We start from the raw sequence: 24,479 nt of genomic DNA on the forward strand, positions 1-24,479 counted from the left end.
TACTTGCAGACATCTTGAATCTTTCCTTACTACAATTTGAAGTCCCTTCTTGCTTCAAGAGGACCACCATCATCCCATTGCCAAAGAAAATTCGTGCAGCATGCCTCAATGACTACTGCCCAGTGGCTCACATCAATTCCAGCCTATCAAATTGCCTTGATCCATCGCAATTCGCCTACTGGCACAACAGTTCCACATCAGACGCTATCTCCCAGGCCCAACACTCATCCCTGAAACATCTGGATAACAAGAAAACCTATGTCAGGCTTGTACTTATTGACTAGAGTTCCGCCTTCAACACCACAATTTCAAGCAAACTCATTTCGAAACTCCAAGATCTACGTCTTGGTTCCTACCTCTCTAACTAAATTCTTGACTTCCTGACACATAGGCCGCAATCTGTAAGAATAGGCGACACCTCTTCCGCCATAATCCTCAACACCAGTGCTCCCGACTACTTATACACTCAAGATTTACCCTAAGTCCCTTTGGTGTTGCAGCTTTCTGCTTTTTTTTTTCCCTTTTAAGTAATATTCTGTTCTTTTGCTCTTCCTTCCAAAATGAAAAACTTCACATTTTTCGACATGATATTCCATTTGCCAACTTTTTGCCTACTTACTTAACCTATTAATATTGTTCTGTAAACCGGCTGTATCTCCCTCACAACTTGCATTTCCACCAATGTTTGAGTTATCTGCAAATTTGGCAACAGTACATTCTTCCTTCCTCCAAGCTATTAACATATGTTGTAAACAGTTGCAGTCCCAAAACTAATTACTGTGGAACTCTGCTTGTCATGGGTTGCCACCATGAAAAAGAACCCTTTAACCTTCCTTGTTGTTTCAAGCCCATGATGAAGGGCATTTGACCGAAACGTCGATTTTGCTGCTCCTCAGATGCTGCCTGAACTGCTGTGCTCTTCCAGCACCACTAATCCAAAATCTGGTTTCCAGCATCTACAGTCATTGTTTTTACCTAATTCTCTGTCCAAGCCAATACTGTGGGTTCTTAGCTTGCGTTTTAAATGGTTGTGGTGTACCTTGTACCTTCTGGAAGCCCAAATACAATATATCCACTGGTTCCCCTCTATCCACTCTGGTTGAGACATTTGTGAAATCTCGAATAAATTAGTCAGATACAATTGTTCTTTCATGAAGCCCTGCCAGTGTGATACCTTTCCAGATGTTAGTTGTAGGACTTGCAGCAGAATTAGCATTGAGTTACAAGGCATTGCAAATTCAGTTCACCACATCTTACCATGGCCAATATTGTAGCGTATTATTGTTCTGAACTTCTACAGCTCAAGTAAACAATTAAAAGGCTCTTGAAGAGGAGTCATTTTGGACTCAAAATATTTACTTTGAGTCTTGTTCCACAGATACTGCCAAATTTGCTGAGATTTTAATTTAAAGACCCCTGATTGAAATTGGCCATGTGGCTAAACATTGGAAACTTTTTCAATATTGGCTATTTAAAGATCTGGACAACAATGTAGTATGTTGGCTAAGTAGGAATGAATGATCAAACTGCTCAAAAATGACAGGTGAACAATGCAGCAAGTTTTGCTTTATGAGAGTGGAACTACCCAGAACAAAATACAATAGAAATACAGATATATTATTAGAAGAAGGTCGTCCTCAAGGTGACTGAGGGAGGAAGGAAGTTAGCTGTGAGTAATGCACAATACTTTGGTGCATTAAGTATTGATGCACCAAAACGACATTTACTCTAAGACCTAATTCTTGAGAAATAGTCATTTGATTGCATAGTGGCAATAGAATTCCTTGGGGTCATGGATGATTTTCTTCCACTCCGGTTCAATGGATTCTGGGGTTGAACCCACTTGTAAGTCCAATGCCAATCTGCAACATTATATCAGACGGGAGCAATGTGTCATGTGGCAGCTTGAATAGATGTGCTACGTAGAGGTTTGCATGCTCCTAAAACCTCTATTTAAATGTGTTTCCAATCAAATTTCTTGATGAATTTGGTACCTTTCTGAATGAACTTCCTCCATTGTGGGTGGTCACTAGCCAGGGAATCCATATATTGGCTGGAATGATTTACCTCTTCAGGGATGTTTTGAGGACATTGCTAGTATTTCTGGTGGTTTTCTAGAGAGTCTCCTGTTCTATCTGAGTTCCTACGTAGAGCATTTACTTCTGGAGTCTGGTGTCAGGCACAAGAATTACTTGGCCTGCCCAGCAGAGCTCACTTTGTGTGATTAGAGCTTTGATGCTACATGAGTTGCTTTGGGAAATGATGCTGATGTTGGCTGCCTTTCACATCATTGGATTTCGAGAATCATGCAAAGGCACAGCTGGCAGCACTTCTCCATGGCTGGAGGCTTCCAAGATATGAAAAAGGATCCACATTTTCTGGAATCTCACTGTTAACCTCAATTCACCAGGAGTGGGGGCTAGGTGTTGTGCTGTGGTTGGAAAAGCATGCTACAATACACTACAAAACACAGCCGGACAATAGGAACATAGGAATTATGAGCAATTCAGCCCTGTGAGCCCGCTCCACCATTAAACATGATCATGGCTACCTTTTGGGCTCTCAACTCCATTTACCTGCCTGTTCCTCATAGCCCTCTATCCTATTTTTCATCATAAATATATCTATTTCATTCTTGAATCTGTTGAGTGAGTTCCACAGATTCACAACCCTCAGAGAAATATCTCCTCTTCCCACTTTTGAATCTACCTCTTCTCACTCTATATCTATGCACTCTTGTTCGAGACTATCCCACAAAAGGAAGCATCTTGAGGAAGAAAGATGCGAAAGAAGATAGGTGAAGGCAGAGCACATGTTGTTTATATGGACTTCAGCAAGGCATTCGACAAGTTTCCACATGGTAGATTGGTTAGATCATATGGAATCTAGCGGGAGCTAGCCAATTGGATATAAAATTAACTGGACGGTAAGAGACAGAGGTGATGATAGAGGGCTGCTTTTTGGACTGGAAGGAGGAATATTCATTTAGTCCCTCTGCCAATTCTGAGTTTCCCATTATTACCTCACTATTTTCATCCTCCATAGTGCCAACATTTACTTTCACAATTCTCTTTTTTTACATACGTATAGAAGCTTTCCATATCAGTGCTTATGTTTTCTGCTATGTTCCTTTCATAGTTAACCTTAGCTCTTTAGATTCTGTTTTTTGCAACCCTTTGCTGACTTTTAAAGTTCTCCCAATCCACACAGGTTTCACACCTATTCAGCATAGAAAAAGGTCCTTCAGACACAACTGCACTGGCTCAATTCTTGTTATTGATGGGGTAGGCTTGTGACTTGCCTCTTCACCCGACCCTTGAGAGTTTTGGACAATGACAAATTACTACTGACAAACACTACCAGGATAAATAGCTCTAGTTGAAATATCAAGGCACAATGAGCCAAAGACCTGCCTTCAGGTGAGCACTATTCTGACATTTAATTGACTCCAGACCGACAGCAGTGTGTTTGACTCTTAATTGGCCTCGAGGCAATTAGAGTGGGCAATAAATGCTGCCCCAGCCAGTTATGCCCACTCATGAATGAAACACACTGACTGAGCGCCACCTTCAAACAATATAACCAAATACAGTAGGTAGAATCGTTGTTGAAAAGTGTGGTGCTGGAAAAGCGCAGCAGGCCAGGCAGCATCCGAGGAGCAGGAGAATTGACGTTTCGGGCATAGGCCCTTCTTCAGGAATGAGGCTAGTGTGCCAAGCGGGCTGAGATAAAAGGTGGGGGGAAGGGGGGGGTGCTGGGAATACGATAGGTGGAAGGAGGTGAAGGTGAGGGTGATAGGCCAGAAAGGGGGTGGGGGACGGAGAGGTCGGGAAGAAGATTGCTGGTCAAGAGGGCGGTGCTGAATCCGGGGGTTGGGACTGAGATAAGGTGAGGGGAGGGGAAATGAGAAAGCTGGGGAAATCTACATTCATCCCGTGTAGTTGGAGGGTTCCTAGGCGGTAGATGAGGCGCTCTTCCTCCAGGCGCCGTGTGGCCAGGGTCTGGCGATGGAGGAGACCAAGGACCTGCATGTCCTTGACGGAGTGGGAGGGGGAGTTAAAGTGTTCAGCCTTCTCCATCGCCAGACCCTAGCCACATGACGCCTGGAGGAAGAGCGCCTCATCTTCTACCGAGGAACCCTCCAACCACACAGGATGAATGTAGATTTCTCCAGCTTCCTCATTTCCCCTTCCCCCACCTTATCTCAGTCCCAACCCCCGGATTCAGCACCGCCCTCTTGACCTGCAATCTTCTTCCCGACCTCTCCGCCCCCACCCCCTCTCCAGCCTATCACCCTCACCCTCACCTCCTTCCACCTATCATATTCCCAGCGCCCCTCCCCCAAATTCCCTCTCCCTTACCTTTTATCTTAGTCCACTTGGCACACCAGTTTCATTGCTGAAGGGCTTATGCTCCTGCTCCTCAGATGCTGCCTGGCCTGCTGCGCTTTTCCAGCACCACACTTTTCAACTCTGGTCTCTAGCATCTGCAGTCCTCACTTTCTCCCAGGTAGAATCGTTGCTCAAGCTCTCAGATTTTCATAGTCACTCTTGCATAGAAACAGGCCCTTCAGCCCATGATGTCTATGCTAACCAACAAACATCAAACTAGACAAACACTATTTACCTGCATTGGATGTACAGCCTACTATTGCCTGGCATTTTAAGTACATATCCAGATGGCTCTTAAATGTTGCAAGAGTATTTACCCCTACACCCTTTCAGGCAGCACATTCCATGCATCTACCACCCTCTAGATGAAAAACATTTTCCCCAGATCTTCTCCATCTCACTTGCCCCTGACCTTAAATTATGCCCTCTCGTCTTAGACATGCCTACCATGGGAAGGGATTCTCACAAACTACTCTCTCTGTATGCCTCTCATAGAACAAAGAGCAATGACTGGGACCAGGCCTTTTGGTCCACCAAGACTGTGCTGACACATGATGCTTTTCTACACTAAAAACCTTTCACCTTAACGTGGCCCATATCCCTCTATTCCCTGCCTATTCATATATCTGTCAAGTTGCCTCTTAAAAGGTTGCTACTGTATCTGTCTCCACCATCTCCTCTGGCAGCACATTCCAGGCACTTACCATGGTGTAAAACACTTGCCTCTCACATCTCCCTTTAACTTACCAACTTTTACCTTAAGTGTATGCCCTCTATTAATTGACATTTCTACCTTGGGAAATAGATTCCAACTATCCATTCTGTCCATGCCCCTTAATTTTGTAAACTTCAATCAGCATGCTCCTGATCCTCTGATACTGAAGTGAAAACAAACCAAGTTTGTCCAATCTTCCCTTATAGCCAATAACCTCCAAAGCAAGCCTCCAGAGTGCACTATTATTTGCAATAGGATGCGCCCTACTTTTTGCCTCAATGCTATCCCTGACTTCCTCATTACGCCATGAATGATTTTTCATCTTTTTATGTTTCTCTTCCCTTAGGAACATACTTTGAGAGGTATTTAGTATCTCGCTAAACATTTTCCACAGACTTACATCAGATATATATATTACATCAAAAAGCCAAGTCAGTAATCTCAGAAAACATCACCACCTTCACAAATAATCTTGTTTATTGACAGTTATCACCATTCCTTCAATATTGCTGGTTCAGAACCCTGGAGCTTAATTCCTCACTTGCTATACTTACGTAAATGCACGCAACAGACTGTTCAGTCAACTCGTCAGCCACCTGCCTCAAAAAGTAAGACTAATCTGTAATTGGTTCAGTACACAGCAAAATATTGAAGTTCTCTCAGTGACATGGACTGACTTAGCAATTTGCAATCCAAGTTTTCTAACAGTGAGGCTTGGAGGAGAAAGCAAATAATAGTTTTCAGTTCAGATTGCTCTCATGTCCTGAAAGTTAAATACTCTGCGAACACATTACCTAGGTTATCATGAAAGAAAAGGTAATTGGATGAGGGAAAATGCTCTTAAAAAGAATTTTAAAATCACACAACACTAGGTTATAGTCCAACAGGTTTAATTGGAAGCACACTAGCTTTCGGAGTGACGCTCCTTCATCAGGTGGTAGTGATGAAAGAGCATCGCTCCGAAAGCTAGTGTGCTTCCAATTAAACTTGTTCGACTATAACCTAGTGTTGTGTGATTTTTAGCTTTGTACACCTCAGTCAAACACTGGCATCTCCAAATCTTAAAAAGAATTTACAGTATTTGGGAAAGAAAATGAGAGCAAAACAGTATATGGAATCATAATGATTTGGAATGATTGTTGGCCAAAACCAAAATAAGCTATCACCATAATAGAAATTACGAATTATTTGTGAAGTTAATGGACTCAAATTGTTGGCATTGTTAAATTAATCTGAATTATATCAAAAAGCAAAGTCAGTAATGTATGAAAACATCACCACCTTCACAAATCATCTTGTTTACTGACATTAATTACCATTCCTTCAATACTGCTGGTTCCAAATCCTGAAGCTCATTTCCTAACAGCATGGAGAGAGCAGCTTCACAACAGAGGTTGAACAGTTCGAGCCGCACACCATCACCACACTCTCATTTGGGGCAAGTTGGAATGGGAATAAAGTCCAGCTTTGTCAGCGATGTCATGTGATCTTTTGAAAACACTATCCTTCATCTTAGACTACCTGCCAACATCAAACAAGATCACTTGGTAAGTATTTAAAGTTGTGCAATATGTTTCATCTTCATAAATGGCAACTGAAAACTTTAATTTACAGAGAATAATTCAAAACGCTAAGACTGCACCAGTGAAATTCACCATAGTTTTGCATTGTAAACTGAATAATGTCGAAATATAGCACACAATGTGCATTTCAACTTATGACTGATTTTTAAAAATCATACATTAACACAAGTACCAGGGATCTAATGGGGCTGAATGCTTTTTATAAGACTCCTGGATGCGATTGGTTGCATTTAATGATTTTAAAAGAAGCCACAGACTGAATGTATAGCAGTAACCTTCTAAGAATTGTTACATTTGGAAAAACTCCCAGAGGATTAGAAAACTGCCAATGTAACACCCTAACTCAACAAGAGAGGGAGAGAAGTAAAATGGTAACTGTAAGCCAGTAAGTTTAACATCTGCCATTGGAAACTGCTAGTCTATCATAAGGACGTACTAACTGAGCACTTAAAAATACATGATGAATTCAAACACAGTCAGCAAGACTTCACAAAAGGGAAATTACGCCTACTAAATTTATTATAGCTCTTGGAGAAACTAACAAGCAGAATAGATAAAGGAGAAGTAGTGGATACAATATGCTTGGATTTCCAGAAGGTATCTTGATGAAGTATCATACTTAAGGCAACTTAATAAGAGTCTCTGGAGTTTGTGATACATTAGCATAGATCAAGGACTGGCTAACCAATAGAAAGCACAGAGTTGCGATAAGATGGACATTTTCATGCTGTAACCTGTATCTAATAGTGTGCTACAGCAGTCAGTGCTGAGGCAACAATTACTTACAAGTGATCTGAATGAGGGAAATGAATGCATTATCATCAAATATGCAGATGGTTCAAACATAGGTGGGAAAGCAAGCAGTGAGATTGCACAAAGAGTCTGCAGATGGATATAGATAAGGTTAAATGAGTGGGCACAGCTTATCAGATGGAATAAAGAGTGGAAACATGTGGCATTGTGCTCTTCGGCAGGAAGAATAAGAGAACTGAATACTATTTAAATGAGGAAAAACTGTAGAAAGCTGAAACATGGGGATTTAAACGCCCTTAAACACGAACCACAAAATGTTTCATTCAAGTTCAACAAGTAACAGAGAAAGTAAATGGATATTATTAGAAAATAGAAGATTATTAGACGGCTTGAAGGTTGCTTTTTCTTCTTATGGCAGAGTCTAAAACCAGACAGCATACGCTCAGAGAAAGGTTCACCCAATTGAGAGAGGGAGGAGGAATTTCTTTTCTCAGAACGTCATCAGTGTGTGGAATTCTTCACTGCAGAGGACTGTAGAGGCTGGACTGATGTAAATTTAAGGTTGAAACAGACAGAATTTTTAAGCAGTTGTGGAATCAAGAATTATGGGGAAAAACAAAAAAGTGGAGTTGAAAATGATCAGATCAGCCATGATCTCAGTGACTGGCACCGGCAATGGGGCAAATGGCCTGCTTCTGCTCATACATCTTACGGCCTTAAGATGTTATGATATTCGAGATCAATTCCAGAACCAAGCTTTTTACCAGCAAAATCCCTCAATTTCTATCCTTGAATCTTTTGCAGTTGATATCATCATCTGTATTTTTAATGATCTCTGTTACTTTTCAAATTACCTGTAGTGAGAGTGATGGTTCCTTTGTAGTTAAGTGATTGGCCCATGGTAAATACAAATCTCCCGTTGTTGGCTCGAGGGACCATCTTCTGATTGCTCCTTAATAGGTACAAGTTTAGCAACGTCCAATTAGCTCCAAGAAACATTTCAGAGCATATACATAATATAGGAGAAAGTGAGGACTACAGATGCTGGAAATAAGAGCTGAAAATGTGTTGCTGGAAAAGCGCAGCAGGTCAGGCAGCATCCAAGGAACAGGAACGGGCATGAGCCCCTCTTCTTGGATGAGGAAAGTGTGCCAAGCAGGCTAAGATAAAAGGCAGGGAGGAGGGACTTGGGGGAGAGGCGTTGGAAATGCGATAGGTGGAAGGAGGTCAAGGTGAGGGCGATAGGCTGGAGTGGGGATGGGGGGGTGGGGGGCGGAGAGATCAGGAAGAAGATTGCAGGTTACGAAGGTGGTGCTGAGTTCGAGGGTTGGGACTGAGACAAGGTGGGGGGAGGGGAAATGAGGAAACTGGAGAAATCTGAGTTCATTCCTTGTGGTTGGAGGGTTCCTAGGCGGAAGATGAGGCACTCTTCCTCCAGCCGTCGTGTTGCTATGGTCTGGCGATGGAGGAGTCCAAGGACCTGCATGTCCTTGGTGGAGTGGGAGGGGGAGTTGAAGTGTTGAGCCACGGAGTGGTTGGGTTGGTTGGTCCGGGTGCCCCAGACGTGTTCTCTGAAACGTTCCGCAAGTAGGCGGCCTGTCTCCCCAATATAGAGGAGGCCACATTGGGTGCAGTAAATGATGTGTGAGGAGGCGCAGGTGAATTTGTGGCAGATATGGAAGGATCCCTTGGGGCCTTGGAGGGAAGTAAGGGGGGAGGTGTGGGCGCAAGTTTTGCATTTTTTGCGGTTGCAGGGGAAGGTGCCGGGAGTGGAGGTTAGGTTGGTGGGGAGTGTGGACCTGACGAGGGAGTCACGGAGGGAGTGGTCTTTTCGGAACGCTAATAGGGGAGAGGAGGGAAATATATCCCTGGTGGTGAGGTCTGTTTGGAGGTGGCAGAAATGACGACGGATGATACGATGTATATGGAGGTTGGTGGGGACCAGTGTGGTTCTGTCCTGGTGGCGATTGGAGGGGTGGGGCTCAAGGGCAGAGGGTCAGGGTGGAAGGTGTTGGTAAAGTGGATGAACTGTTCAACCTCCTCGTGGGAGCACGAGGCAGCGCTGATACAGTCATTGATGTAGCGGAGGAAAAGGTGAGGGGTGGTGCCAGTGTAGCTGTGGAAGATGGACTGTTCCATCTAGTATACATAATATACTAGATACGTATTTATTTTTCTATTTTACCAAATCACACTCAATACAGAAAGACTTATCTTTTTTTAAATCTCCTCAAGAATCATGGTAGTCATAATATGACATAGCTATACCAGGATTTGGATGAAAACTGCATTAACAAATAATGCTGCTGAGTACTGGGCAGGTAAACCAACAAATTCAGGGGATTAAGAGATAATCAGGGTTGTAGAACGTCAGAACATACAGAAGGATCAATGGCCTTTTGCTGTCCCTTTGACCATTTAAAAATGTGCGCATTAATTGCTCACTAAATTAGGCTCAATGTTAGGGTGTAATTAACTGATAAAGTATCTTTTTAATAATATGATAATTGCTCATTCAATGTCAATTAACCTCACTGGCCCAGAAAGGGAAGATTTGAATTGTAGATTGTTATTAGTGATTTTTAAATTCTTTTTCTCTTACTGCTCCCCTCAGTTTCTCTCACTAATCTAATCTTGCTTTGCCTCTCTTCATTTTTCTTCCTTTACCTGATATTACTAATCCACCAACTGGGGTTCACCCTCCTCTTCCATCATTTCGGTTTCTTTCTTGATCCTTAAATTTAATCAGTTAAGGAAATGCATTGGATATTTCACCACTCACTGAAGATACTGAAGTCTTGAAACTCTTGTCACATCATTATCATGTATTTCCAACAAGTGACTAAATAAAAAAGTTATAAAGCTGAAAAATACAGAAAAAAAGTATATGCTGAGAGATGCTCTACTCCAGCAAAATTTAACAATTAACACCATTTAGAATTACAGACAATGGACAAGCCAAATTCGTGCAATTTCTCTGATACCAGGCCAATGGCTGTCTGTAAATAGCTGCATCAGGTGAAGTCAAACTCACTCTCCCTACCAAAGTATATCAATTTGGACATTGAAATTACTGCACAAGGACTTACTATTTGACTACAGCAGTACGGGTATTTTCCAGAGCACCATTTCTGAACAGCCACCCACATTCTCCGCGTGATACCTGTTAAGCTTGTGATTCAGCTGCGATGACTAACTGAACTGGCTCTATACTCATTAGAAACTGTAATCTGCCTGAAGCTGAAGCTGTGGTAACAATCTGGGGTTTTCAAGAGAATCTTATAACCATCTCCTATTTATATTAATGAGGGTGGGGGTTCCCCACTTGTTGGGCATAGGGTTGCTTTCTCAAAAGTAAACTTTTAATTAATAACCAAGAGAAAAGTACAAAGTAAATGGCAAAACTTCACAGGAGTGTAATGTCCTTTGAGGAAGAAGATATGTGAACCTTAAGTATGCCGGTCTACTTTGGACCCACAGCGATGTAGTTAATTCTTAACTTCCCATTAAAATATCACGCAAGCCATTCTGTTCAAGGGCTATTAGGTATGGGCAACAAATACTGCCTATGCCTGAAATGCCCACATCCCATGAAGGAATTTTTAAAAATCAGCAAAATCCCTTTCAAACAATGACTTCATCTTTGAAATTTAAAGCAAGCTTTCAAACTCTAGGTTCTCATATTAAAGCATTTTAGATTACTTAGTGTGGAAACAGGCCCTTCGGCCCAACAAGTCCACACTGACCCGCCGAAGCGCAACCCACCCATTCCCCTACATTTTACCCCTTGACCTAACACTATGGGCAATTTAGCATGGCCAATTCACCTGACCTGCACATCTTTGGACTGTGGGAGGAAACCGGAGCACCCGGAGGAAACCCACGCAGACACGGGGAGAATGTGCAAACTCCACACAGTTAGTCGCCTGAGTCGGGAATTGAACCCGGGTCTCTGGCGCTGTGAGGCAGCAGTGCTAACCACTGTGCCACCGTGCCGCCCACTACCTGCCCATGCAGGTAGAACCCGAAAAGGCCAATCTGATTTAAAATATTTTTCTTGAAACTGAACCACGCGCACAGAAAGTCACCAAGGTTCAAGTTCCAGAACATTGTTTAGAGTTTAACAAATATGCTGAGGAAAGCAGTCCTGGGTTAGGAAGCCTGACTGCTGTCCAGTAACTCCCACTGAACAACAATGCAAGGACAGCCTAAAGTGAGAAGATTGGAAACCTGCCTGACACTGTCCTCAAGCTTCTCAGCTCTGATTAATGAAATATTTAAGATAAGTCAGCATCCATCATTCAACTCCATCTTATCACTTTTTGGGAGCTGAAGATAGGGGCAGGGGTATGGGGTTAGATGAGCTAGGCAACACCTTTCATCCACGCACTTATGCCGCTCCCCATCCTTGGCAAATTGGCAATACACAGGAACAAGCAACCTTGGGCCACAGAAATAATGGTTTTGAAGGATCGCAGACATTTCACCTACAAAGGAAGTTACACTAACTAAACTTAAATATTTCCAACTCAAAAACGAGTGGGTGGTAGTGTTGTCTAAAAGATTTAAATGACAAGGGCAAAAGAAAAGATTCACAAATGTTCTTTCCAGCTCAGTTTAACAGAGGATTTTCAAGATTTCACAACGGAAATCAGGTTCAGGAACATGTGGTTTTTGCACATCAATAATCTGTTTTATACATCTCTAGATTGCAAGACAAATAATTGACTGTGAGGAGACAAGAACAGATCTCCAAACACTCCAAGATGACACTATTCTGAAATTAGCCCCCATTGCACAACTTCCATTTCCTCAAAAACAGATGGGAAAATATTTTGAGCAGGAAACTCTCTCAGCTACTTCAAAAATACACTTGGAACTAAATTTTGTCAAAAATTTTATAACTTGAAATCTTCTAATTTTCTTTGCTCCCTTAATTTCTTTTTTACAAAATTCACTTATTCTAATCCATCCTTCTCCCATCCATCAGTCAAAAGAATTTACTTCTAAATTTGCTTTGTAATTAGCACCAGAGATGTGAATGTGTATAATTTATTTTAAGTTTCAATTAAGTTACTTCTGTTCTTTTGGTACAAATCCTATATAATGGCTTGGTGGCTATTTGCCAGCCATTTCTCACTCAGCAATCTGAGATATTTATGTTTCTAGGTCTTTCAGTCATTGTTATCTGTCTGGGCTATGAGATATTGATTGAATTGGGACATTACAACATTACAAAGAGGGAGCAATGGTGGAAAAGTAATGTCATTGAATTATTAAACCAGAGGGCCAAGTTGAACTTTCTGGGGACTTGAGCTAAATACCACCGCGACACCCAATCCAGCACCCACATCCCAAGATAGATTAAAAAATCTTTCCAGCAAATGAATTTTAATAAAGGGTAGCATTAGCCGAACATTCAGGCTGCATTTTTTGCTCTTCTGCCTGACCTCTACATGGAAAATTCACAAATTCAACAAGTGTACAAGTATGAGCCTACTTTGTGAGGAATCTACACAGGATATGCCACCATCACTCAACATTGCAGCATGCTTCAGTGTTCCTGGGTCTGGGTTATTGAGTAGGACAACAACTGGGGTCACGGGTCATGATGAAAAGAAAGTCAGTAAAACTTTTCAACAGAATTGTTAGTCACCTTCCAGGAGAGATGAGAAAATTGACTCAAAAGAACCCACATCCTACCACTTCAAGATGTAGCAGCACATCATAGAAACCTTAGTTTATTTTTAAAAGAAAATGTTTCCTGGATGACAGAGTTCATCCGACTCCATGCCTTACCCTATTGGATTTTCCATATCAGTCATCCTTAGAATGAAATCACAGAATTAAAATGCTGTTGTACAGTGAATCATGTGTAAGTACAGCAGGAAACAGTTACAAGATAGAAATATTAAGTCTTCAGGACAACTATCAAAACACAATGTCAAAGTGGGTTTTGCTGGTATTTAACTGGCAAGAGGTAATTTTAAACCCAACTCAAAATAATCACAGCACAGTACAATTATAACCCTTGAGAATATATAGATGGCAAACTGATAAGCATGCGATTAACTTGCATGCAAAATTCAAGGCTCTTGCTCTGTGAACTAAGGTATCCAATACGTGTTTGCACTTTCCAATTTAGCTTTCAGAGATAATTACATGCAGAATTTTAATTTTCCAGCCCAAGACACAAGGTGAGAGACATTTCAAAAGGCAAAAGATCAATGCAATGCACAGATAGCTGTAAACTGGACTACCAAGTGCAATTCATCTGGAGACAATAAGCACCTCTGGGTCAGGTACTAATGTGAGAGGAATGCAAGTTTTCCTATTGGTAAGCAATCAACACACTAACCATTTCAATAAGAGCAAAACCACTGAACCAGGTGTCCATTTTCATTCTGTGCAGTGCACCATCACAGGCAAATGCCATATACAACCCAACCAGAAAGCTGTGCTTAAAGTTAATTTAAGTCAAGTTTATGTTCAGGCTGCCAAAATCCACTTTGCCTCATGCAAGTCTCCTCCTACACAACCACCCCCACTGGAAGTTATTTCAAGGACATTCATGTCCATTTCAGCAGCAATTCTAACCAATATATCTTCCTGTTGGAATCAGAGAGAAGATTCTTGGATAGACACTCCGGGGTTAGAAGGAAGAGTACCTTAACATTAGCAAAATTGTAGTGTTACTTAATTATCAGAAGAAAATGGCCAAAATTAATCTTTAAACATGACAAAACTATGTTGTTTTAGTATTCCACAACCTTTGCTCACATCTTGCCAAAAATAATAAGTAATTTACCTGGAAAGTGCTCATGATTTTCATCCCTACATGGTAACAATGTAACTGCAATTGTAGGATTAGTAAGTTAAGTCAAAAAATAATTATGTAAGAATGCAACTGAAATACACTCTGGAATCAGTTATGACAATATCAACATGGGAGTTAAATTGCTCTCTATGATACTCGCACAGTACAACAATAATGGGGTTGCTGACGATTCATTATGATTAATCTCTATCAATTAAGTCACAACAAACTCACACAGAGGTAACTGTCATGTCTGTCAGTTCTACCCTGAATAAATGTCCTGCAGAATACAAGGCTGCTAAATAAATCAACGTGGTTAGATTTAATACTCGTGATTTAGAACACAGAACATAGAAAAGTACAGCACAGAACAGGCTGTTTGGCCCACGATGTTGTGCCAAGGTTTAATCCTAATATAAAATAAAATAATTTAACCTACGCATCCCTCAACTCACTGTTATCAATGTGCATGTCCAGCAGTTGCTTAAATGTCCCTAATGACTCTGCTTCCATCACCATTGCTGGCAGCGCATTCCATCCATTCACACCTCTCTGTGTAAAGTACCTTCTTCTGACATCCCCTCTACACATAGAAGATAACAGCGCAGTACAGGCCCTTTGGCCCTCCATGTTGCGCCGACCTGTCATACCAATCTGAAGCCCATCCAACCTACACTATTCCATGTACGTCCATATGCTTATCCAATGACGACTTAAATGTACTTAAAGTTGGCGAATCTACTACCGTTGCAGGCAAAGCATTCCATACCCTAACTACCCTCCGAGTAAAGAAACTACCTCTGACATCTGTCCTATATCTATCACCCCTCAACTTAAAGCTATGCCTCCTCGTGCTTGCCGTCACCCATACTTGGAAAAAGGTTCTCCCTGTCCACCCTATCTAACCCTCTGATTATCTTATCTGTCTCTATTAAGTCACCTCTCAACCACCTTCTCGCCAACGAAAACAGCCTCAAGTCCCTCAGCCATTCCTCGTAAGACCTACCCTCCATACCAGGCAACATCCTAGTAAATCTCCTCTGCACCCTTTCCAAAGCTTCCACTCCTTCTTAGAATGCGGTGACCAGAACTGTACACAATACTCCAAGTGTGGCCACACCACAGTTTTGTACAGCTGCAGCATAACCTCATGGTTCCGGAACTCGATCCCTCTATTAATAAAAGCAAAACACTGTATGCCTTCTTAACAACCCTGTCAACTTTCAAGGATCTGTATACATGGACTCCGAGATTTCTCTGCTCATCTACACTACCAAGAATCTTATCATTAGCCCAGTACTTTGCATTCCAGTTACTCCGACCAAAGTGAATCACTTCACATTTGTCCACATTAAACTCCATTTGCCACCCCTCAGCCCAGCTCTGCAGCTTATCTATGTCTCTCTGCAACCCACAACATCCTTCATCACTATCCACAACTCCACCAACCTTTGTGTCGTCTGCAAATTTACTAACCCACCCTTCTACGCCCTCATCCAGGTCGTTCATAAAAATGACGAACAGCAGTGGACCCAACACCGACCCTTGCGGTACACCACTAGTAACCGGACTCCAGGATGAACATTTCCCATCAACCACCAGCCTCTGTCTTCTTTCAGTAAGCCAATTCCTGACCCAAACTGCTATATCTCCCACAATCCCATTCCACCGTATTCTGTACAATAGCCTACTGTGGGGAACCTTATCGAACCCCTTGCTGAAATCCATATACACCACATCAACCGGTTTACTTTCATCTACCTGTTTGGTCACCTTCTCAAAGAACTCAATAAGGTTTGTGAGGCACAACCTACCCTTCACAAAACTTGCTGACTATCCCTAATCAAATTATTCTTTGCTAGATGATAATAAATCCTATCTCTTATAACCTTTTCCAACACTTTACCAACAACTGAAGGGAAGGCTCACTGGTCTATAATTACTAGGGTTGTCTCTACTCCCGTTCTTGAACAGGGGAACCACATTTGCTATCCTCCAGTCTTCTGGCTCTATTCCTGTAGACAATGACGATTTAAAGATCAATGCCAAAGGCTCAGCAATCACCTCGCTGGCATCCCAGAGGATCCTAGGATAAATCCCAACCAGCCTAGGGGACTTATCTATTTTCACACTCTGCAGGATTTCTAATACCTCTTCCTCGTGAACCTCAATTCCACCGAGTCTAGTAGCCTGTATCTCAGTATTCTCCTCGCCAACATTGTCGTTTTCTAGAGTGAATACTGTCGAAAAATATTCATTTAGTGCTTCCCCTATCTCCTCTGACTCCACACACAACTTCCCACTATTATCCTTGATTGGCCCTAATCTTACTCTCGTCATTTTTTTATTCCTTAAGTACCTATAGAAAGCCTCAGGGTTTACCCTGATCCTATCCGCCAACAACTTCTCATGTCTCCTCCTGGCTCTCCTGAGCTCTCTCTTTAGGTCTTTCCTGCCTAACTTGTAATCCTCAAGCACCCTAACTGAGCCTTCACATCTCAACCTAACATAAGCCTTCTTCTTCCTCTTGACCAGAGATTCCACTTCCTTCTCGCGCTCTACAGCTTCCTCCCTGCCTGACAGGTACATACTTATCAAGGACACACAGGAGCTTTTCCTTGAATAAGCTCCACATTTCTAATGTGCCCATTCCCTGCATTTTCCTTCCTCATCCTATGCTTCCTAAATCTTGCCTAATCACATTGCTTTTACCCCAGCTGTAGCTCTTGCCCAGGATGAGGGCTTTCTCCTAATATCTTAAAACTATGATCCCTCGTGCCAGTCAATCCTGCCCTAGGGAAACGTCTGTGGCTATTGATTATAACCATGCCTCTCATTACTTTGTACATCTCGATCAGGTCACCTCTCTTCCTCCTTCTTGCCAGAGAGAAAAGTCCAAGCTTAGTCAACTCCTCTTCATAAGGCAAGCCCTCCAATCCAGGCAGCATCCTGGTAAACCTTCTTTGCACCCTCTCCAATGCCTCTATATTTTTTCTATAGTAGGGCGACCAGAACTGGACACAATAGTCCAAGTGTGGTTTCACCAGGGAATTGTAGAGCTGTAGCAAAACCTCACGGCTCTTAAACCTGATCCCCCTGCTAATGAAAGCCAAAACACCATATACTTTCTTAACAATCCTATCCACTTGGGTGGCAACTTTGAGGGATCTATGCACTCGAACACCAAGATCCTGCTGTTCCTCCACACTGCCAAGAATCCTGTCTTTAATCCTATATTCAGCATTCGAGTTCCACCTTCCAAAATGCATCACTTCACATTTATCCAGGTTGAACTCCCTCTGCCATTTCTCAGTCCAACTCTGCATCCTGTCTATGTCGCACTGCAGCCTGCAATAGCCCTCTATACTATCGATGGCACCTCCAACCTTTGTGTCATCTGCAAATTTACTAACCCACCCCTCAACCTCCTCATCCAAGTCATTTATAAAAACTACAAAAAGCAGAGGCCCAAGAACAGAGCATTGCAGGACACCACCCACTACTGACCTCCAGGTAGAATACTTTCCATCTACAACCACTCTCTGCCTTCTGTCAGCCAACCAATTCTGAATCCAGAGAGCCAAGACTCCCTGTATCCCATACTTCATGACTTTATGAATGAGCCTACCATGGGAAACCTTATCCAATGCCTTGCTGAAGTCCATATACACCACATCTACTGCTCGACCGTTGTAGACCTGTCTTGTCACCTCCTCCAAGAAATCGATAAGATTTGTGAGGCATAACCTGCCCCTCACAAAGCCATGCTGACTGCCTTTAATCACACTATGCTTTTCGAAATAGTCATATATCCTATCCCTCAGAATTCTTTCCAAAACCTTGTTGACCACAGACCTAAGACTGACTGGTCTGTAATTGCCAAGGATTTCCCTATTACTCTTCTTGAAAAGAGGAGCAACATTCGCCTCCTTCCAAACTTACGGTACGTTTGCTCACAAGAATGTGCACAATATAAGTTAAGAGACTTGATGGTGATGTCTGTACTTGTTGACTATTCACCCAATCCATGACCCTCATGATTTTATAAACTTCTATAAGATCACCCCTCAGCCTTTGATGCTCCAGGGAAAAAAGCTCCAGCCTATTCGGCCTCTCTCTAAATTAAACCAATCAGTCCTGGCAGCATCCTTGTAAACCTTTTCTGCACCCTCTTCAGTTTAACAGCATCCTTCTTACAGAGAGGCCCAAGAATTGTATGTGGTATTCCAAAGTGGCCTCACCAATGCCCCGGTAACATTTTTTCTGGCAACCTTCATCTAAACTGCTTCTTTGATGTAAATTTTAAATCTGCGATACACGCAGTTTTGTAAAGTAAGGGTACTGAAGAATACGAACCAGAGGTAGACATATATAATTAGGCCACAGATCAAACCAGACTTCAGGGGCTGAATGGCCTACTCCAGTTCCTATATTTCACTGCATTAACATCCGTTCCTAAGTGTGTTGACCATTACTGTACACAGTACTCCAGCTGCAGTCACATTCACTAGCATTCCTGAATATTTGCTGTACCTGCATTATAGTTAATCCCTTACTCCACAGGTTGCAGCCCATGTTTGAGTATGTGAGATACATTGGGAGCAATGACCTTATTGAAATAGACGTTATTTCATAGGATAGATGTGAGGTGACATATTATAGCATGAAGCTTGCACATTAAGGCAGTGTTTACCAGATTGCCTATAAACCCAAACCTTAGAGGAACCTCAATGTGAATAAAGGTCAGCCAAAACACAGAGACACGCAAGCTTGACAAAAGGGCTGGTAGAGCCGTCCTTATTAAGGAAATCTACATGAGCAAGATGCAAGCTGCTAGTAATAATGGGCTCAAATGTGTAGCCGTTGGATGTGTCACCAAGCATAACCACACACCAATGAGAGAGGGAGAGCCAAAGGGAGAGAGGGAAAAGACAAGGAGAGGAGAGGACAAAGACAAGAGGAAGGAGAAATTCTGCACAGCATTGTCTCAAACAAAGTTGTCATGCCCGACAATCCGCCCCCCTTTTCTTGTATAGTACAAATTGCCACGCTTTTTCAAATCTGGCATTCTTTTGTTTGTCCTGATGATTGCAAGATGAAAAGCTTTGACAATATGTCTTATTTTAATGCAAGACTCAAGAGTAAAGCAGAAATTGCTGGAGAGATGAAAAGGAGTCATTGGACTCGAATGTACAATGCAATTATCTGGAAAAATTTAGTAGAGTTCTGTTATAACGTGACAGTTGTATTCCACTGCACCCGCACGCTATAGAAAATCATACTATGGAAAACAGCTTTAGAAAATCATATTGTAGAAGATCGCTAATACAAAATCGCTATACCCATTCAGTAGAAAGTTTGCATTATCCAAAAGTCCACAATTCGTCAATAGCATTATATTCAATTCGCACTGATGAAATGCCAATTATAACATAACGACCTGTACTTAACATATGTTCATAAAATGTTATCAAAATGTTTAAGGTGTGTCATGTTATGCTATAATTCAAGTTTATATAATTATTCACTAATCATCACAAGGTCCACCTTGATCATGGCTTGTGTTGCAAGGTGCAGATGCAGTTACCGACACTGTCACTTGACCAGGTGAGGTCTGTCCTGTACTATGCGTCTTAGTAACATTCATTGACGTGGGTTATGACAACTGATTAACAAAGGATCCTCTCTTTACAAATGGCATTGAAAAAGTTTGATGCAATCTGAATAAACATGGTTGCAACACGGCCTTGGTACATGGCGCCTGGAAAGATTAGACAGTTTATTCATAATCCCTAACCACCAGCTTCCAATCTCAGAATGGACAATAACAAGAAATGTCATGTATAAGGAGCAATTGTTCCTTCGGTCCCCTGCCCACCATTCTTCGACCCTTCCTAGGATAGTTTTACCCATGGTCTAAGAAGCATAATATAAACATGCTGCAAGGCCATTATTAGTAATTGACTATTTATTACAAATTCTGTCAATTACATGAGACATTCAGTATATTTCTGAGGTTGCAATGTGTCATGTAATATCAATTTTTTTTTTAAGTTGTTGGCAGATTAACAAGAAAACCCTTGTGTTAGTTCAACCACTATACCCCTTAATAGTAAGAACAATATTTTGACAGGATATAGCTAACTGCCACGTGGTAACATATTTTACTTTATTTTCTTAATTGCTTTCAAAATGTACTCAGCACAAAGAATTCTGGGGAAATATCTAAAATATTTATATTAATAACAAAATTTCTACTAAGCACATCAATGAAAGCAAATCATGCGTATCCAAATACACTACTAAAATGGCCTGTCTGTGCATACTTCCTGTCATATTGTGATGATTGTTGTTCTTACATTCAAAGTCCAAACTAATCAAGTAGCTAAAAAAAAATCAATAGTAAGAAGCTACAAACAATGCATAACAGTAACAAATTCTGATTATCTGATATGCAAAACAAAGACTAAGTTGCTGATGTAACAAAGATTTCAAAAGGGATTGATTCCCCTCAGCTAATCAAATAGCGTCAATAAGCATTCTAATACAAAAAAACTATGAAAAATTGCACAATCCACAATTACACAATTTGGGATGTATCATATGTTTCTTTGTATACTCCATCTTTTTCCTGGTGTCTGCAAATAACTTGAAGAAAAGCTGTATTCAAATAGGACTAATTAAGGGTGAAGAGAGAATGTGTGCATGCTCTGATCAGAGAGAGGAAAACAGATAGAAAATACTTCAAATATGACAAGTCAGTGCTGAATAAATACCTGTGGTAGGTTCTATTTATTTTTGAATTCCAAAACAATCATTAATTTGTTGCAAAAAGAGTAGCAGAATTTCAATTCAAGTGTTTTATTTTTAAAGGAACCAAGGAAATGAAATGAATACCACATTCACACACTAAAGGTTTGATGAAGAGTTTTCAACGTTTTAATAAAATCTTTGAAAGGGAATCCATCATAAAAAAAAATGACACCGTATCTTACCTGAATGTTTATATTTGCTAACTGCTGTTATTCAATTTTTATTTGTATGATTGAAGTAGATTAATGAAACCTAATTATTTGTTCCATATTTGTATAGGCTACAGCTAATTGTTATGAAAGGAGAACTTTTCTTGTTTTAGAACCTGCATATGTTAATCATTTATCACAGTTAATCCAAACTGTAAGGTTTTGTGCACTGTTATATTTCTGAAGTAATTGCTGAAGTGACTATGTTTGGCATAATGTGTCATTGAGACAGACGTCAACTCTGAGCTTCAACTTGTCACAATTACTTAGAAGAGGAGTACATAGTATTGATTGAATTTTGTTAATTAAAAGGTTAAAAATAAATTTTACTTAAGTGACCATATGTTTATTTACAATTCCAGAGAGCCAGAGTTGGTTACAGTGGCATCTTTGTATATATTTATTCAACTAGGTTGTTTAATTACAGTATCTAAAGAAATGATTTATTTTCTAGCATCTGCAGGCAATGAAGCATCACCCCATTCTTCATAAGACTTAAGATATCAGGTCCGAAAATAATTCAAGTATTTCATTTGTTAATGTCATGCCAACATATAGTTGGCAAATATACAGCTACCGAACCAACAGTCTATCTATAGGACTGAACATCAAGCCAAACGAGGCGGGCAACAGCACCTCAACTCACCTTTTCCCACTACCCACAAACAACTTTCTTGGAACTCAACGTTTTCCTCAGTGCTGCCAAATCCAACTCAACGCTTGTGGTGTAAAATTATGTCCCAATACATGTGTGAATCATAATGCAACACATGTATTGGGCCAAGCAGTGGAATGTGGTGAAAGGGTTAAAATTGTGTCCCAATACATGTGTGAATCTAACCGAAAATGGAAGGTGTCGCTTAGTCCCGTGTGAATCTTATTATACACCTTCCCGTGTGAATCTTCTTATCTGTATGTAACCAGAATGGAATGTGTTTTTTAGCCTTGCTCTGCTGTTCACATGAATGTTTATATCTGGAAAAGAGTATATCAGCTGGAAAAGTCTCCAGTTCGGTAGAGTCTGCTCCGGGGTTGCGTTTAACCGCCGAGCGTGGGTTGTTGGCAACCGCTCTACGAGAACTGACGGCTCCCAGTTCCGGTAACACGTAGAGTGAGTATAAACCAGACCCGTTGTAAGTACGAGACCTGGTTGTGGCGACGCTGCGGGGAATAAAACACTTATATTCTAGCAGACTCGCCTCTTGGCTGTTTGTTCTGTGTCAGACTACTTTCCTGCGAGCCTGGTCCTTGACCTTGAGAATTTTTTAAAACAACGCTCAATAATATAAGATTGCTGACTATTGTTTAAAAAGACGAGGAACCTCTTTTCATTCTCGTGCTCCCAGACTAAGGAATCATTCTATCCGATGCTTCCTGATCAAGGAACTCCTACCTTTGCGACCAAACTTAGCTATCAGCCATATTCATCTCAAAGTGCAGAAACATTCCAAGATCCTATGCAACTTAGATTAGATTAGATTACTTACAGTATGGAAACAGACCCTTTGGCCCAACAAATCCCCTACTGCCACAACCCAGAAAGCATCTTGCAAACTAAAGCCTACATTCCATCATTCCCCATTCCAAGTGTACTTGTATCTTAGGATTAGAGGGTAATTCTACTCACCAACAATTTATCTATAAACAACTAAATCTCGGACATCTACCTCCCAATTAAGTGCATGGGACATGAGTTTTAAATGAAAATGTCCATGTAAACTTGCAATGTCATAATTACATCTCCAACTGAACTGAAGCACCACTATTAGCACAGGAGTACAATTACAGTGTGCCAAGTGCACATAGAAAGTTCCTCTCTAATCATAATATGTAACAATTTAATGATATATTGTATGACTTTAAATGGGAACATACAGCTCAAGGCTCTACAAACAAAAACGTCTGCTGTACTTGAACGCATGTAATGAAGTTTTTTTAAATAAATTTGCAGGATGCAGAGTCACAGGCTACAGCCATCATCCTTTGTCTCTCCCTAGCCAAACGGACAATAACAAGGGTGCATAACTTTAAAGTGAAATGCAGGTGGCTTAGAAGGATTTCGAGGGTGGTAGGGGTCTGGAATGCACTGCCTGGGAGGGTAGTTGAAGTGGGAAAACTCACAACCTTTTAAAAATATTTGGATAAGCACTAGAAATGTCATAACATTCATGGCTACAAGCCGATATGGGGATGTGGGACTAGTGTAGATAACGATATATGTTTGGTGGTACAGACTTGGTGGGCTGGACGCATCCTTCTATGATTCTTAAGGGGCAGGTTCCCTTCCTTTGAGCCAGAAGGTTACGGTTCGAGTCCAACTTGCTCCAGAGTGTGTCATAAAATCTCTGAATAGGTTGATTAGATGATGCTATTCTTCACACCCTCTCTTCACAGTCTCTCGCCATGGAAAAATATAAAGTTCTTCTGTACAATATGTGTGTTGTTGCGCCATTATATGCAAGTACATTCTCCAACTTAGAACGAAAAGCTACTAGTGATAGATCTAAAAAATCTTGCATATAGTGCAACCCTCCTGGAGTAATTATTTATGTTAATCTTTTTTTTGTGTCACAATTGCTTGTCATGGATAAATTCATCACTCTGGGGGACTGGCAGTGTTCCAAACCCGTTGCATCAACCTTGCACCAGCTTACCACGCAGTGGTATTGTTCCAGCTTTCATGCAGTAATGCTGCGCAAGCATCTATTCATCAAAAACATCACAGCTCAACTCCTCATTTCTAAACCCAGCACGTACAAGGAAAAGGTTTAGAAGTGGGAGAAAGTGGCCAATCTTTTGATGAAACAGCAAAGCTGTAAATAATCAAATGGCAGTACCATATCATACATAATTCTGAAACTGCCTCCTGATCCTTCAGCACTACCCACCCCCAATCCCTGTTCATCTATCCTCAGACATCAATTTGAAAATCACATTCTTGTTTTCATATGTCTCTCTGAACTCACAACAGTTATTCATACAGGCTTTATTTATTTGTTCATGGGATGGAGCTCCATTGACGACTTGCCAACCCTAAATGCCCTTAAAGTGGTGGTAGTGACCAGCCTTCTTCAACAAGTGAAATCCATCTGGTGTACGTATACCCACAGTGCTGTGTGGAAGGGAATTCTAAGATTTTGACCCACTGACAACATAGGAACAGTAATATATTTCCAAGTTAAGATGGTGTGTGACTTG

At 41.2% G+C, this 24,479-nt stretch overlaps 1 protein-coding gene across 4 annotated transcripts in view; it reads right to left on the reverse strand.

The window, feature by feature from the left end:
• LOC122550075 (zinc finger protein 438-like) overlaps nt 1-24,479 on the reverse strand; it is a 269,065-nt gene that overhangs the window by 125,621 nt on the left and 118,965 nt on the right. The window contains exon 2 of one of the 4 annotated variants that reach the window (XM_043690587.2): nt 6,423-6,627. The exons of the other annotated variants lie outside the window; for them this stretch is intronic. The gene's annotated coding sequence lies outside the window, so the exon portion shown is untranslated. The remainder of the gene's footprint in view (nt 1-6,422; nt 6,628-24,479) is intronic. 4 annotated transcript variants of the gene reach the window in all.

This window comes from Chiloscyllium plagiosum, unplaced genomic scaffold (genome assembly GCF_037043375.1).
Source record: "Chiloscyllium plagiosum isolate Xiang-an unplaced genomic scaffold, Cpla_swu_hap1 HiC_scaffold_5, whole genome shotgun sequence".
Classification (NCBI taxonomy): domain Eukaryota; kingdom Metazoa; phylum Chordata; class Chondrichthyes; order Orectolobiformes; family Hemiscylliidae; genus Chiloscyllium; species Chiloscyllium plagiosum.